Source organism: Tachysurus fulvidraco, chromosome 4 (assembly GCF_022655615.1).
Source record: "Tachysurus fulvidraco isolate hzauxx_2018 chromosome 4, HZAU_PFXX_2.0, whole genome shotgun sequence".
Lineage (NCBI taxonomy): Eukaryota > Metazoa > Chordata > Actinopteri > Siluriformes > Bagridae > Tachysurus > Tachysurus fulvidraco.
In genome coordinates, this window is record NC_062521.1 from 5,161,736 (window position 1) to 5,175,772 (window position 14,037).

General features: G+C 39.0%; 1 protein-coding gene and 1 pseudogene across 4 annotated transcripts in view; both read right to left on the minus strand.

Annotated features, from left to right (window-relative positions):
* The window catches only part of LOC113655284 (prosaposin-like), a 135,773-nt gene that overhangs the window by 115,804 nt on the left and 5,932 nt on the right, over positions 1-14,037 (minus strand). The window lies entirely within an intron of this gene.
* LOC113655292 lies at positions 6,116-9,633 on the minus strand (annotated as a pseudogene).

A 14,037-nucleotide genomic window follows, 5' to 3' on the forward strand; every position in this document is an offset into this window, starting at 1 on the left:
TATATGATCACACTTTCTTGCAGGGGTGGTTCTAGGATTTCATCTAACGTGCGTAAAAGCAAAGTAAAAAAAAAATTCACTCTTGGATCAAACTGATAAATAATTTTCTTTCCCATCGACGACATGTCCTGCATTTTAACGTGATTTTTATTTTTGAAAGCTGGAGCCACTCTAAAAAAAATCTAGAATCGCTCCTGCTTTCTTGACCTGGTGAGAACTCTGGCAACTGCATTTTGTACTAACTGTAGCCTGTTTATTAAAGATGCAGGACAACCAACTAGTAATGCATTACAATATTCCAGGCTAGAGGTCATGAATGCATGAACTAGCTTCTCAGCATCAGATACAGACAGGATGTTTCTCAGCTTGCCAATATTTCTAAGGTGGAAGAAGGCTGTTTTTGTAATATGGGCGATATGATTTTCAAAAGACAAGTTGCTGTGTAATATAACACCCAGGTCTTTCACTGTCAAGCTACTAGTCAAGTCAAGTTGTCAAGTTGAATTGTGAGAGCTTCTGTGTACTGGTTTTTGGACCAATAAGTAGTATTTCTTTCTTATCTGAGTTTAACAACAGAAAATTACAGCTCATCCAATCTTTTATCTCTCTAAGGCACTGAGTTAATTTGGACAATTTAGCTATTTCATCACAACTCGAGTTGAGCTTTCTTTGTTTTTTTAAAGCAAAAAGATGTCAATACCAAATGGAAGCATGCTAATAACAGGTTAAGTGAGTGAGGTGTTCTACATCTTCAGAAAGGTTTCAACACTTCTTTCAGTAATTTAGTTGGAATGGGGTCTAGTGAACAAGTTGTTGATTTAGCTGTATTAATAAGCTTATCTAACACTTCCTGTCCTGTACTTGTAAAGCACTGTAGTTGTGAGTGTAGAGCTTTACGTGAGACTGGTGTTCAGATTTCTATTTTTTTGCTAATCTAACCACTGTGCTAAATAAAAACCTGGGATTGTTCTGGTTATTTTCTGAGTTTGCTCAGGTGCTCAGCCCTAGCAGCTTTTAGAGCATGTCTACAGCTGGACATTATACACAATTCTAAAAACCTCTTATTTATTTTTTTAATTACAGAAAGTAACACCTCCATGTCATATGAGAGATTATTGGTAAGTGTGAGGTGAATTTTCCAAAAAAAAAAAAAAAAAAATCCCAGAATGCCACATTAACATGGCTGCTCAAGTACAAATACTTCGTCACCTTACTTAAGTAGAAATTTTGGGTATCTATACTTTAATGGAGTAATTATTTTTTTTAGCAGACTTTTTACTTCTACTCCTTACATTTTCACACAATTATCTGTACTTTCTACTCCTTACATTTTAAAAATAGTCTTGTTACTCCTATTTCATTTCGTCTTGTCATCGTTCAAAAAAACTATCAAGATAAATTGCGCCATCCGGACAGAGTGAATTTGATTGTGGTTGGATGAAAAGTATAAACATATACCATTTCGACACCCTATTGGTTTGTACGTGACCCATCGCACCTGCACATGACACAAATCACGTCACACTTCAGTTACCCAACGCTGGACATAGCATGTCTCAACAACCAAGCACCAGCACCAGCGAGGAAGTTGGTAGCCAGGAAGACCAACCAACCGCAACCCTTATACATCCCTGGCTGTACCTGGAAGAGTTGTTTGAAATAGTTAGATTGAAAAATGTCATTGCGCATGCGCTGTAAGCTATGTGCACCCAAATAACACGAGCTAATGACTTTCAAAAACTCGCCGTCTAATTTAAAAAAGCATATTGAGCTGAGCTGAAATTTTGTTATCAGTCAATTATTAAAAATTTTTGCCAAATGTTATCTGAGCTTAAATTATTGCTCTATTTGTAAGTTAATTGTGCAAAGCTATAGTTTTTGTTATTATAAGTCGATTATTGACAGTATTGTAGTGACCTAGTAACGTACTAATAATGATTGCTATGGCAAACTTGGTTACATGCCAATGGTTTGCTTGCTACCAGTAGGTTATGATTAAACATTGCAAACTAGTTTGGTGGTTCGGTGTGAGATTTAAATTCAACTTTAACCAAATGTTATCTGAGCTTATGTTGTTAGTATATGCAATATTTGTAAGTTAATTGTGCAAAGCTATAATCCACAGCTGGTTGATAAGTTATGTACTAAGGATAGTCATGATCCTGTCTGTGTATGAGAGTGCTCTATGGGTCCTTGTAAAGAGGTAATAGGCCCAACTATTATCCAAATGCTGTTTAAAATGATTTTACTGCTAATTTTCAGTCATGCCAGTAGCTACTTGTGGTCCTAAAACAGTTTTAAAGGGATAGTTAGATTAGATTAGATTAGATTCAACCTTATTGTCATTGTGCAAGGTACATGTACAGAGCCAATGAAATGCAGTTAACATCTAACCAGAAGTGCATAGATGGCTTATTTACAAGTGGCAGTATAATAAGTAAGGGTATGAGATTATACAGAAGGTGTAGTAATATGTACATATAACTGAATAAGAGCATATATAGTGTGGTTTTTATATAAGTATGATACAGTATGAAGTGGTATAACAGATATAGCTGTACAAAAGGAATGTCATTATGAATACAGCTGAAACAGGTAGCCTAGTGCATCCCAAATTCTTTTTATTTTATTTGATTTCTATTTAATAATTAATGTTATCACAGCCTATAGTTTGTGCTTTAACTCTCTACATTTGAATATATTGTCTTCTGGTTCCTGACTTTTATATACTATCTGCTTAACTCGCTTTGTTCTAGAGTAGTGTGATTTGAATACCATTCTATACCATTGTTTATTTTATAGTGTTGGTCTTTGTTGTTCTCTCAGCTGATTAATCTGACTTACCCATTTAAATCGAAGGTTCTCTCGCTAGCGTTAGTTTGTAAGTATCTCTCCATCTCATCTACCCTCCTCTGTTGTGTAAGTCTCAAACAGTGGTGGTACAGTATGTGGACTCTGGAATTGTCAGTCTGCTGTAAAGAAAGCTGATTTTTATCTCTGCTTTAACTTCCCATTACTCCTTTGATTTTCTTGCATTAACAGAAACCTGGATATCCCACAGAACACTGCTACACCAGCTGCTTTATCCTCTGCCTATGCTTTCTCTCACTCACCACGAGAAACAGGCAGGGGTGGTGGTACAGATTTATTGTTGTCAAAGAAATGGTATTTTACACCTCTCCTCTTGTCTCATTTAACCATCTCCTCTTTTGAATTCCATGCCATTTCATTTACCTCTCCAATCAACCATGTAATCATTGTTGTTTGCTGCCCTCCTGGTCCCCTAGGAGACTTCCTGGAAGAAATGGACACACTACTTAGTGTTTTCCCTTCCGATAGCTCCCCTCTGACGGTGCTTGGTGACTTCGACCTCCCCTCTAACAAGCTTCAGTCTTCTTCCCTCCTGACTCTTCTCGACTCATTCGACTCGACACTCAACAGCTACATCTCCACACACAAAGGAGCCAATGTCCTGGACCTGGTTTTCACCTGTCCTTCTCCAGCTACGGACGTGACTGCTACCCCACTACATGTCTCCGATCATCACCTGGTATCCTTCACCATCACTCTCCCTACCCTACCTAAAACTACCTCTCACCCCCTCGCTCTTACCCGCCACAACCTTCACTCTGTCTCCCCTTCTTCTGTAGCTTCTGGTACTCTTTCTTCTCTTCCTGATCCTGAGTCATTTTCCTCACTACCCTTGGACTCAGCCATAGATACTTTCCTCTCATCTCTTTACTCAACTATGGACTTCCTCTGCCCTATGTCCACTAAACCCAAGAGAGAAAGTGGAAGTTCTCCTCAGATGTGACTTGTGCCAAGACTTCCTTCTACAAGGAAAAGCTTGAAGCTTCCTCACATGACACCTGCCAAAGTTCTTGCATACCACCCCGCTGCTGCGATCCCTCCACTGGCTTCCGGTAGCTTCACGCATCAGATTCAAAACACTGATGCTGGCCTACAAAGCCAAAAATGGACCAGCTCCCTCTTACCTCAAAGCCCTCATCACTCCTCGCACTGCACCCCGCACCCTCCGATTTACCAGCACTGCTCGACTGGTCCCACCATCTCTCAGGGTAAGAGGCAAGTATACTACAAGACTCTTCTCTGTTCTGGCACCAAGGTGGTGGAATGAACTTCCCCTATAGGTCCAGACAGCTGAGTCACTGGCTATTTTCAAGCGGCGGTAGAAGACCTACTTATTCAGGAAACACTTCAACTAGCACTTCTTTCCTTATCTTTTGCATTAAAAAAAAAACACAACCTTTGACACTTTTTCATTGTAACTTTGAACAAATGTTTTAAACTCATGGTATCTTAAGTATGTAACCTAGTGAACCAGCATTAATGTATTCGATGTTAGAGATTTAAGCACTATGGATAAGCACTTTAAGCACTTATGGACTCTGGATAAGGGCATCTGCCAAATGCTCTGAATGTAAATGTAAGATAAAACGAATTTAGTTTAGAACATCGAGTTCAGCTGGAGACTACCAGGTGGTGCCATTAGTTTATAGAAGTGACTTTAAATGAGACTTTCGTGCATTATATTAAAGAGAGAGAAGATTTAAATGTTCAAGTGGGTCCATTTTTCCTCTGCTCATATCAGGGTTTTGGAAATTAAATACAGAGTAAAATTAAAGTAAATAAAGAGAGACCATTATCTTCTTAGCTGTCCTCGCTATCCGCTGCAGGGTCTTGTGGTCGGAAACGCTGCAATTCCCAAACCATGCAGCTGCTCAGGATAATCTCCATGGTCTCCCTATAGAACATGGTAAGGTAAAGGTGTGGTAGAAGGTGTCTGTTGATCGAGCTGTTGTTGAGGGACCAAGTGAGGTTCTCAGCAGCTGAACACCATGGAATTCGGTGCTCTTGATGATCTCCACAGAGGATCTGTAGATGTACAGCAGAGAACGGTCGCTCTGAGCTCTCCTGAAGTCAACAAGCACCTCTTTGGTTTTGTCAATGTTCAGACTGATTGTTGGCTCTTCAACTGATAGTCGTTTCACTTTCTCTCTGAATGCTGAAGTGACCTAAGATAAGCCATTTTGAGGAACTTTGTCGGTTGTGATGCCAATGCTACATGTCTTTAGTCATTAGTATCTCTTGGATTTGTCTTCTCTGGGAAAATGCAACTAAACAAGATGTCTGTCAAAGTGATGACATATTTTCAGTTTTAGGCTCAAATTGTGGATTGTGGTGGAAATTTCTAATCTAAAGATGTACATAAGGCTTTGTCCTTCTATGCTTGTACCTTGTGTGCATCATGACCAGAGACTGACATTGTCATCAGTAGGTTTTGTTAAGATTATGTCAAGGGCAGTAGGGACTGAGGACGAGTTGTCCATAAACAATGTCCAGTAGGTCCTCTAGAAGACCTTGGCCTGGTAAGATTAGCTTGGTCAGGAGATGAGCATGTGGTAATTTTGAGCCAATGATTGATGATGTTTTGCTTTTACATATCTTCTGTTTTCTTGAGTTCTGTCTATAAAATCTTGATGTAATGAATGATCGTGGCCCTTCATCTCTCATGCTACATGTGGAGTGTTGGGTCCTGCTGCGCAGCTGATCACGATAAATTGTGTAACCTTTAAATAATTGTGTAAAATTCTAAATATTTCAATGTCTAAATCCAGATATTTAACATAACTACACTTTCTTTTTAATTGAGTGACTGGCTTGTATGTTTGGTGCGAAATGGGTCTGGTAGGGGGCCCAGTCTCATTTTCTTTCATAGGGCCCAAAATTACTATTGGTGCCCCTGAGTGTAATCATAGGTCACAGGAACTGAACGAGGAAGATCCTACATCAATAGCATCATCGATCTCATTGGTGTGAAAAGTGATCAAAATAATCCAAATAATAATACAATTCCAAGCTTCACTGCCATAAGAAAGAGAGAAATGTCTAACTTTGTTTGAGATATCGAGTATGTTTTGAATCAATTTTATTTGCTAATGTAAAAAATGGATAATTTACAAGGCTGTGTGTGTGTTTGGTGATAAATTTGTTTAAATGGTTGATGGCAGTTTCATTTTTGCAAAAGATGAGCTGCAGGGGGATCATTTAATTTGCCTTTGTGTCTTACAGATCACACATTTGTAACACAATATAAGTTTCTCGTGGTTTTATTGTTGTAATGCTAGAACAACAAAAAGTTTTACTTTAATAGCACTTAAACAGAATAATCTAAAATGTTACCAGAAAATAGCAAGAAATTTATTTTTAAATTAATTAAATTAAACTGGAGAGCCAACCAGTCACAGGATGAACGTGGATGCCGAACGCCACCTTCAATCGTACAATCATGACAGGAATGTTCCTTATCTTAAAAGTAATTATGGAGGCATAGATGCCTGATTAAAATAAAGCCAAGCATTCCTACAAGGCAGATCCCTGGTGAAGCCTAAACTGGTCAAGAGCCTGTACGATGTTTGGTTCTCCAACTCAATGAAGCAGTAGACCGGGCAGCCGTCTGAATGTAGTTTCTTGGCCAATATGGTGACCAGGGCTTTGGCATAGCCTTTCTGTCTGTGCTCCGGCAGCGTGTACATTACTCCCATCGCACAGGAAGGGTAACTCAAGAGCCACGACACCGGCCGACCCTCTGAATCCAGCACGCAACACGAAGGGAAGTTCCTGATCATGTTCCTGATCAGGGGCTCAGTGCGTTCACCCCTGCCCAACTCCCATTTGCTGTTAATCAAGGCAGCGTAAGACTCCTTAACTGATGACACTTGAAAGGATAACCTATAGAGGATGAAGGAGAGTTTGGTTCTTCTCACAACTTCTCCACTTGGTCAGAAAATGGTGATTCATTTGATACAACAACTGGCTCAGATAATAATACTGGCTGGAAGTATCTCAAGATGCTGGTTCAAAGAGGTAACTTTTTACAGAGCAAGAGCAAATCCCAAGGGGATTTCATGGTGGACATTGACATGATCTAAGTCTCAGAATCAAAATATTCTGACTATACAATAATGGCCGAATGGGACAAAGAAAGTACACCCTACTTCATTTCAAACATAAACTGAAGTGACAACAACAAAATAACCTAAATGATTTCATCAATCTGGGTTAAGTTATAAGTCCATCACTTTCTTTTCCCATAAACATGTGGCCCACATTAAATAATCTACACATAAGAGATAAAAGGGAGAACACTTTGGGAGAGCAAGGAAGTCAGAATAATTCCAGATTTTTTAAATTCCAGTTACAGTGACATTAAAAAAATTTACCTCTCCACTTTAAGCTTAGATGGATCCTGCAATCTCATCGAGTGTCCAACAACTGTTTTGTTAATTGGTACACTTTTGTTCGCTGCTACAGCCTTTATCATTGCCTCATGCTGCAGGTCAACACCTAAACAGATATGTTACAGGTTGCACGGTTAAACAATGCTTCATAGGTTCGGGATCTCTGTACGTGTTGTAATAAGAAATCAAAAGTTAATACTTAAAATGATGTCCTGCTTCCAGTCAAGAACGTCTGTCCTGGTTAGTATGTTCATGAGACATGATTTGTCCTTGGTAAAAATGCACACATCTTTTATCAAGTCTGGATCCTGTATATAAAAGGAACAGGACAACTATAAAAATTGAGATATAGTGTGTTGTTAGATTGTCTTTTATCTGTTGCAACAAAGATTATTATATTTAAGCTCTAATTATTTTCACACTGAAGTCATCTTGCGTAATACCTGCTGCTGACCCGGTTTAACAAGCAGCACACGGAAATCCGGCCACTGGTCCACCAACACATCTGTGGGATCGACGTCTACTCGATTAATAAGACAAACATATCCATACACCTGAAGACAAAAACGTACAAAATTGTAAGTGCTTAAAGTTTATTACTATGAAAAAATTATGTATAACACTTTTAAATAAATCAGATTTAAGTAAATAAGCATGTTTTCTATATTTTCCTTCATTTTCAGCTGCAACCCTTTTCCCAAACAGACCCTTCTCTGTCACTTCATTGACAGTCTCTACAGTCTAATGATAAAACACATTTTCACCACAACGAATGCCTGAAAAACTTTTCGATACCAATAAAATCCTCTTCCACAGATTCTGAATTATATAATGTAGTGTGGTTTACAAACCTCTTGTGACTCAGGAAAGAAGTGTCTGAGTGCTTCCTCAGCTTTTTTCAGCTCCTGCTTGTTCAACACCTTCATGATTCTGTTCTCGGTGTTCAGTCACTCAATTAAAAAGAAAGTGTAGTTATGTTAAATATCTGGATTTAGACATTGAAATATTTAGAATTTTACACAATTATTTAAAGGTTACACAATTTATCGTGATCAGCTGCGCAGCAGGACCCAACACTCCACATGTAGCATGAGAGATGAAGGGCCACGATCATTCATTACATCAAGATTTTATAGACAGAACTCAAGAAAACAGAAGATATGTAAAAGCAAAACATCATCAATCATTGGCTCAAAATTACCACATGCTCATCTCCTGACCAAGCTAATCTTACCAGGCCAAGGTCTTCTAGAGGACCTACTGGACATTGTTTATGGACAACTCGTCCTCAGTCCCTACTGCCCTTGACATAATCTTAACAAAACCTACTGATGACAATGTCAGTCTCTGGTCATGATGCACACAAGGTACAAGCATAGAAGGACAAAGCCTTATGTACATCTTTAGATTAGAAATTTCCACCACAATCCACAATTTGAGCCTAAAACTGAAAATATGTCATCACTTTGACAGACATCTTGTTTAGTTGCATTTTCCCAGAGAAGACAAATCCAAGAGATACTAATGACTAAAGACATGTAGCATTGGCATCACAACCGACAAAGTTCCTCAAAATGGCTTATCTTAGGTCACTTCAGCATTCAGAGAGAAAGTGAAACGACTATCAGTTGAAGAGCCAACAATCAGTCTGAACATTGACAAAACCAAAGAGGTGCTTGTTGACTTCAGGAGAGCTCAGAGCGACCGTTCTCTGCTGTACATCTACAGATCCTCTGTGGAGATCATCAAGAGCACCGAATTCCATGGTGTTCAGCTGCTGAGAACCTCACTTGGTCCCTCAACAACAGCTCGATCAACAGACACCTTCTACCATACCTTTACCTTACCATGTTCTATAGGGAGACCATGGAGATTATCCTGAGCAGCTGCATGGTTTGGGAATTGCAGCGATTCTGACCACAAGACCCTGCAGCGGATAGCGAGGACAGCTAAGAAGATAATGGTCTCTCTTTATTTACTTTAATTTTACTCTGTATTTAATTTCCAAAACCCTGATATGAGCAGAGGAAAAATGGACCCACTTGAACATTTAAATCTTCTCTCTCTTTAATATAATGCACGAAAGTCTCATTTAAAGTCACTTCTATAAACTAATGGCACCACCTGGTAGTCTCCAGCTGAACTCGATGTTCTAAACTAAATTCGTTTTATCTTACATTTACATTCAGAGCATTTGGCAGATGCCCTTATCCAGAGTCCATAAGTGCTTAAAGTGCTTATCCATAGTGCTTAAATCTCTAACATCGAATACATTAATGCTGGTTCACTAGGTTACATACTTAAGATACCATGAGTTTAAAACATTTGTTCAAAGTTACAATGAAAAAGTGTCAAAGGTTGTGTTTTTTTTTAATGCAAAAGATAAGGAAAGAAGTGCTAGTTGAAGTGTTTCCTGAATAAGTAGGTCTTCTACCGCCGCTTGAAAATAGCCAGTGACTCAGCTGTCTGGACCTATAGGGGAAGTTCATTCCACCACCTTGGTGCCAGAACAGAGAAGAGTCTTGTAGTATACTTGCCTCTTACCCTGAGAGATGGTGGGACCAGTCGAGCAGTGCTGGTAAATCGGAGGGTGCGGGGTGCAGTGCGAGGAGTGATGAGGGCTTTGAGGTAAGAGGGAGCTGGTCCATTTTTGGCTTTGTAGGCCAGCATCAGTGTTTTGAATCTGATGCGTGAAGCTACCGGAAGCCAGTGGAGGGATCGCAGCAGCGGGGTGGTATGCAAGAACTTTGGCAGGTGTCATGTGAGGAAGCTTCAAGCTTTTCCTTGTAGAAGGAAGTCTTGGCACAAGTCACATCTGAGGAGAACTTCCACTTTCTCTCTTGGGTTTAGTGGACATAGGGCAGAGGAAGTCCATAGTTGAGTAAAGAGATGAGAGGAAAGTATCTGTGGCTGAGTCCAAGGGTAGTGAGGAAAATGACTCAGGATCAGGAAGAGAAGAAAGAGTACCAGAAGCTACAGAAGAAGGGGAGACAGAGTGAAGGTTGTGGCGGGTAAGAGCGAGGGGGTGAGAGGTAGTTTTAGGTAGGGTAGGGAGAGTGATGGTGAAGGATACCAGGTGATGATCGGAGACATGTAGTGGGGTAGCAGTCACGTCCGTAGCTGGAGAAGGACAGGTGAAAACCAGGTCCAGGACATTGGCTCCTTTGTGTGTGGAGATGTAGCTGTTGAGTGTCGAGTCGAATGAGTCGAGAAGAGTCAGGAGGGAAGAAGACTGAAGCTTGTTAGAGGGGAGGTCGAAGTCACCAAGCACCGTCAGAGGGGAGCTATCGGAAGGGAAAACACTAAGTAGTGTGTCCATTTCTTCCAGGAAGTCTCCTAGGGGACCAGGAGGGCAGCAAACAACAATGATTACATGGTTGATTGGAGAGGTAAATGAAATGGCATGGAATTCAAAAGAGGAGATGGTTAAATGAGACAAGAGGAGAGGTGTAAAATACCATTTCTTTGACAACAATAAATCTGTACCACCACCCCTGCCTGTTTCTCGTGGTGAGTGAGAGAAAGCATAGGCAGAGGATAAAGCAGCTGGTGTAGCAGTGTTCTGTGGGATATCCAGGTTTCTGTTAATGCAAGAAAATCAAAGGAGTAATGGGAAGTTAAAGCAGAGATAAAAATCAGCTTTCTTTACAGCAGACTGACAATTCCAGAGTCCACATACTGTACCACCACTGTTTGAGACTTACACAACAGAGGAGGGTAGATGAGATGGAGAGATACTTACAAACTAACGCTAGCGAGAGAACCTTCGATTTAAATGGGTAAGTCAGATTAATCAGCTGAGAGAACAACAAAGACCAACACTATAAAATAAACAATGGTATAGAATGGTATTCAAATCACACTACTCTAGAACAAAGCGAGTTAAGCAGATAGTATATAAAAGTCAGGAACCAGAAGACAATATATTCAAATGTAGAGAGTTAAAGCACAAACTATAGGCTGTGATAACATTAATTATTAAATAGAAATCAAATAAAATAAAAAGAATTTGGGATGCACTAGGCTACCTGTTTCAGCTGTATTCATAATGACATTCCTTTTGTACAGCTATATCTGTTATACCACTTCATACTGTATCATACTTATATAAAAACCACACTATATATGCTCTTATTCAGTTATATGTACATATTACTACACCTTCTGTATAATCTCATACCCTTACTTATTATGCTGCCACTTGTAAATAAGCCATCTATGCACTTCTGGTTAGATGTTAACTGCATTTCATTGGCTCTGTACATGTACCTTGCACAATGACAATAAGGTTGAATCTAATCTAATCTAATCTAACTATCCCTTTAAAACTGTTTTAGGACCACAAGTAGCTACTGGCATGACTGAAAATTAGCAGTAAAATCATTTTAAACAGCATTTGGCTAATAGTTGGGCCTATTACCTCTTTACAAGGACCCATAGAGCACTCTCATACACAGACAGGATCATGACTATCCTTAGTACATAACTTATCAACCAGCTGTGGATTATAGCTTTGCACAATTAACTTACAAATATTGCATATACTAACAACATAAGCTCAGATAACATTTGGTTAAAGTTGAATTTAAATCTCAAACCGAACCACCAAACTAGTTTGTAATGTTGAATCATAACCTACTGGTAGCAAGCAAACCATTGGCATGTAACCAAGTTTGCCATAGCAATCATTATTAGTACGTTACTAGGTCACTACAATACTGTCAATAATCGACTTATAATAACAAAAACTATAGCTTTGCACAATTAACTTACAAATAGAGCAATAATTTAAGCTCAGATAACATTTGGCAAAAATTTTTAATAATTGACTGATAATAACAAAATTTCAGCTCACCTCAATATGCTTTTTTAAATTAGACGGCGAGTTTTTGAAAGTCATTAGCTCGTGTTATTTGGGTGCACATAGCTTACAGCGCATGCGCAATGACATTTTTCAATCTAACCATTTCAAACAACTCTTCCAGGTACAGCCAGGGATGTATAAGGGTTGCGGTTGGTTGGTCTTCCTGGCTACCAACTTCCTCGCTGGTGCTGGTGCTTGGTTGTTGAGACATGCTATGTCCAGCGTTGGGTAACTGAAGTGTGACGTGATTTGTGTCATGTGCAGGTGCGATGGGTCACGTACAAACCAATAGGGTGTCGAAATGGTATATGTTTATACTTTTCATCCAACCACAATCAAATTCACTCTGTCCGGATGGCGCAATTTATCTTGATAGTTTTTTTGAACGATGACAAGACGAAATGAAATAGGAGTAACAAGACTATTTTTAAAATGTAAGGAGTAGAAAGTACAGATAATTGTGTGAAAATGTAAGGAGTAGAAGTAAAAAGTCTGCTAAAAAAAATAATTACTCCATTAAAGTATAGATACCCAAAATTTCTACTTAAGTAAGGTGACGAAGTATTTGTACTTGAGCAGCCATGTTAATGTGGCATTCTGGGATTTTTTTTTTTTTTTTTTGGAAAATTCACCTCACACTTACCAATAATCTCTCATATGACATGGAGGTGTTACTTTCTGTAATTAAAAAAATAAATAAGAGGTTTTTAGAATTGTGTATAATGTCCAGCTGTAGACATGCTCTAAAAGCTGCTAGGGCTGAGCACCTGAGCAAACTCAGAAAATAACCAGAACAATCCCAGGTTTTTATTTAGCACAGTGGTTAGATTAGCAAAAAAATAGAAATCTGAACACCAGTCTCACGTAAAGCTCTACACTCACAACTACAGTGCTTTACAAGTACAGGACAGGAAGTGTTAGATAAGCTTATTAATACAGCTAAATCAACAACTTGTTCACTAGACCCCATTCCAACTAAATTACTGAAAGAAGTGTTGAAACCTTTCTGAAGATGTAGAACACCTCACTCACTTAACCTGTTATTAGCATGCTTCCATTTGGTCTTGACATCTTTTTGCTTTAAAAAAACAAAGAAAGCTCAACTCGAGTTGTGATGAAATAGCTAAATTGTCCAAATTAACTCAGTGCCTTAGAGAGATAAAAGATTGGATGAGCTGTAATTTTCTGTTGTTAAACTCAGATAAGAAAGAAATACTACTTATTGGTCCAAAAACCAGTACACAGAAGCTCTCACAATTCAACTTCCCTTAAGAGGGATGTACTGTTACTAGTAGCTTGACAGTGAAAGACCTGGGTGTTATATTAGACAGTAACTTGTCTTTTGAAAATCATATCTCCCATATTACAAAAACAGCCTTCTTCCACCTTAGAAATATTGCCAAGCTAAGAAACATCCTATCTGTATCTGATGCCGAGAAGCTAGTTCATACATTCATGACCTCTAGCCTGGACTATTGTAATGCATTACTAGGTGGTTGTCCTGCATCTTTAATAAACAGGCTACAGTTAGTACAAAATGCAGTTGCCAGAGTTCTCACCAGGACAAGAAAGCAGGAGCGGTACTAGATTTTTTTTTAGAGTGGCTCCAGCTTTCAAAAATAAAAATCACGTTAAAATGCAGGACATGTTGTCGATGGAAAGAAAAATATTTATCAGTTTGATCCAAGAGTGAATTTTTTTTACTTTGCTTTTACGCACGTTAGATGAAATCCTAGAACCACCCCTGCAAGAAAGTGTGATCATATAACCCCAATTTTATCATCTCTATACTGGCTACCTGTTAAATTTAGAATTGATTACAAACTGCTGCTACTTACATACAAGCTCCCATGTATCGAACTAGTCTTCTAGCACGTTACGATCCTTCACGCTCTCCGAGATCACAAAACT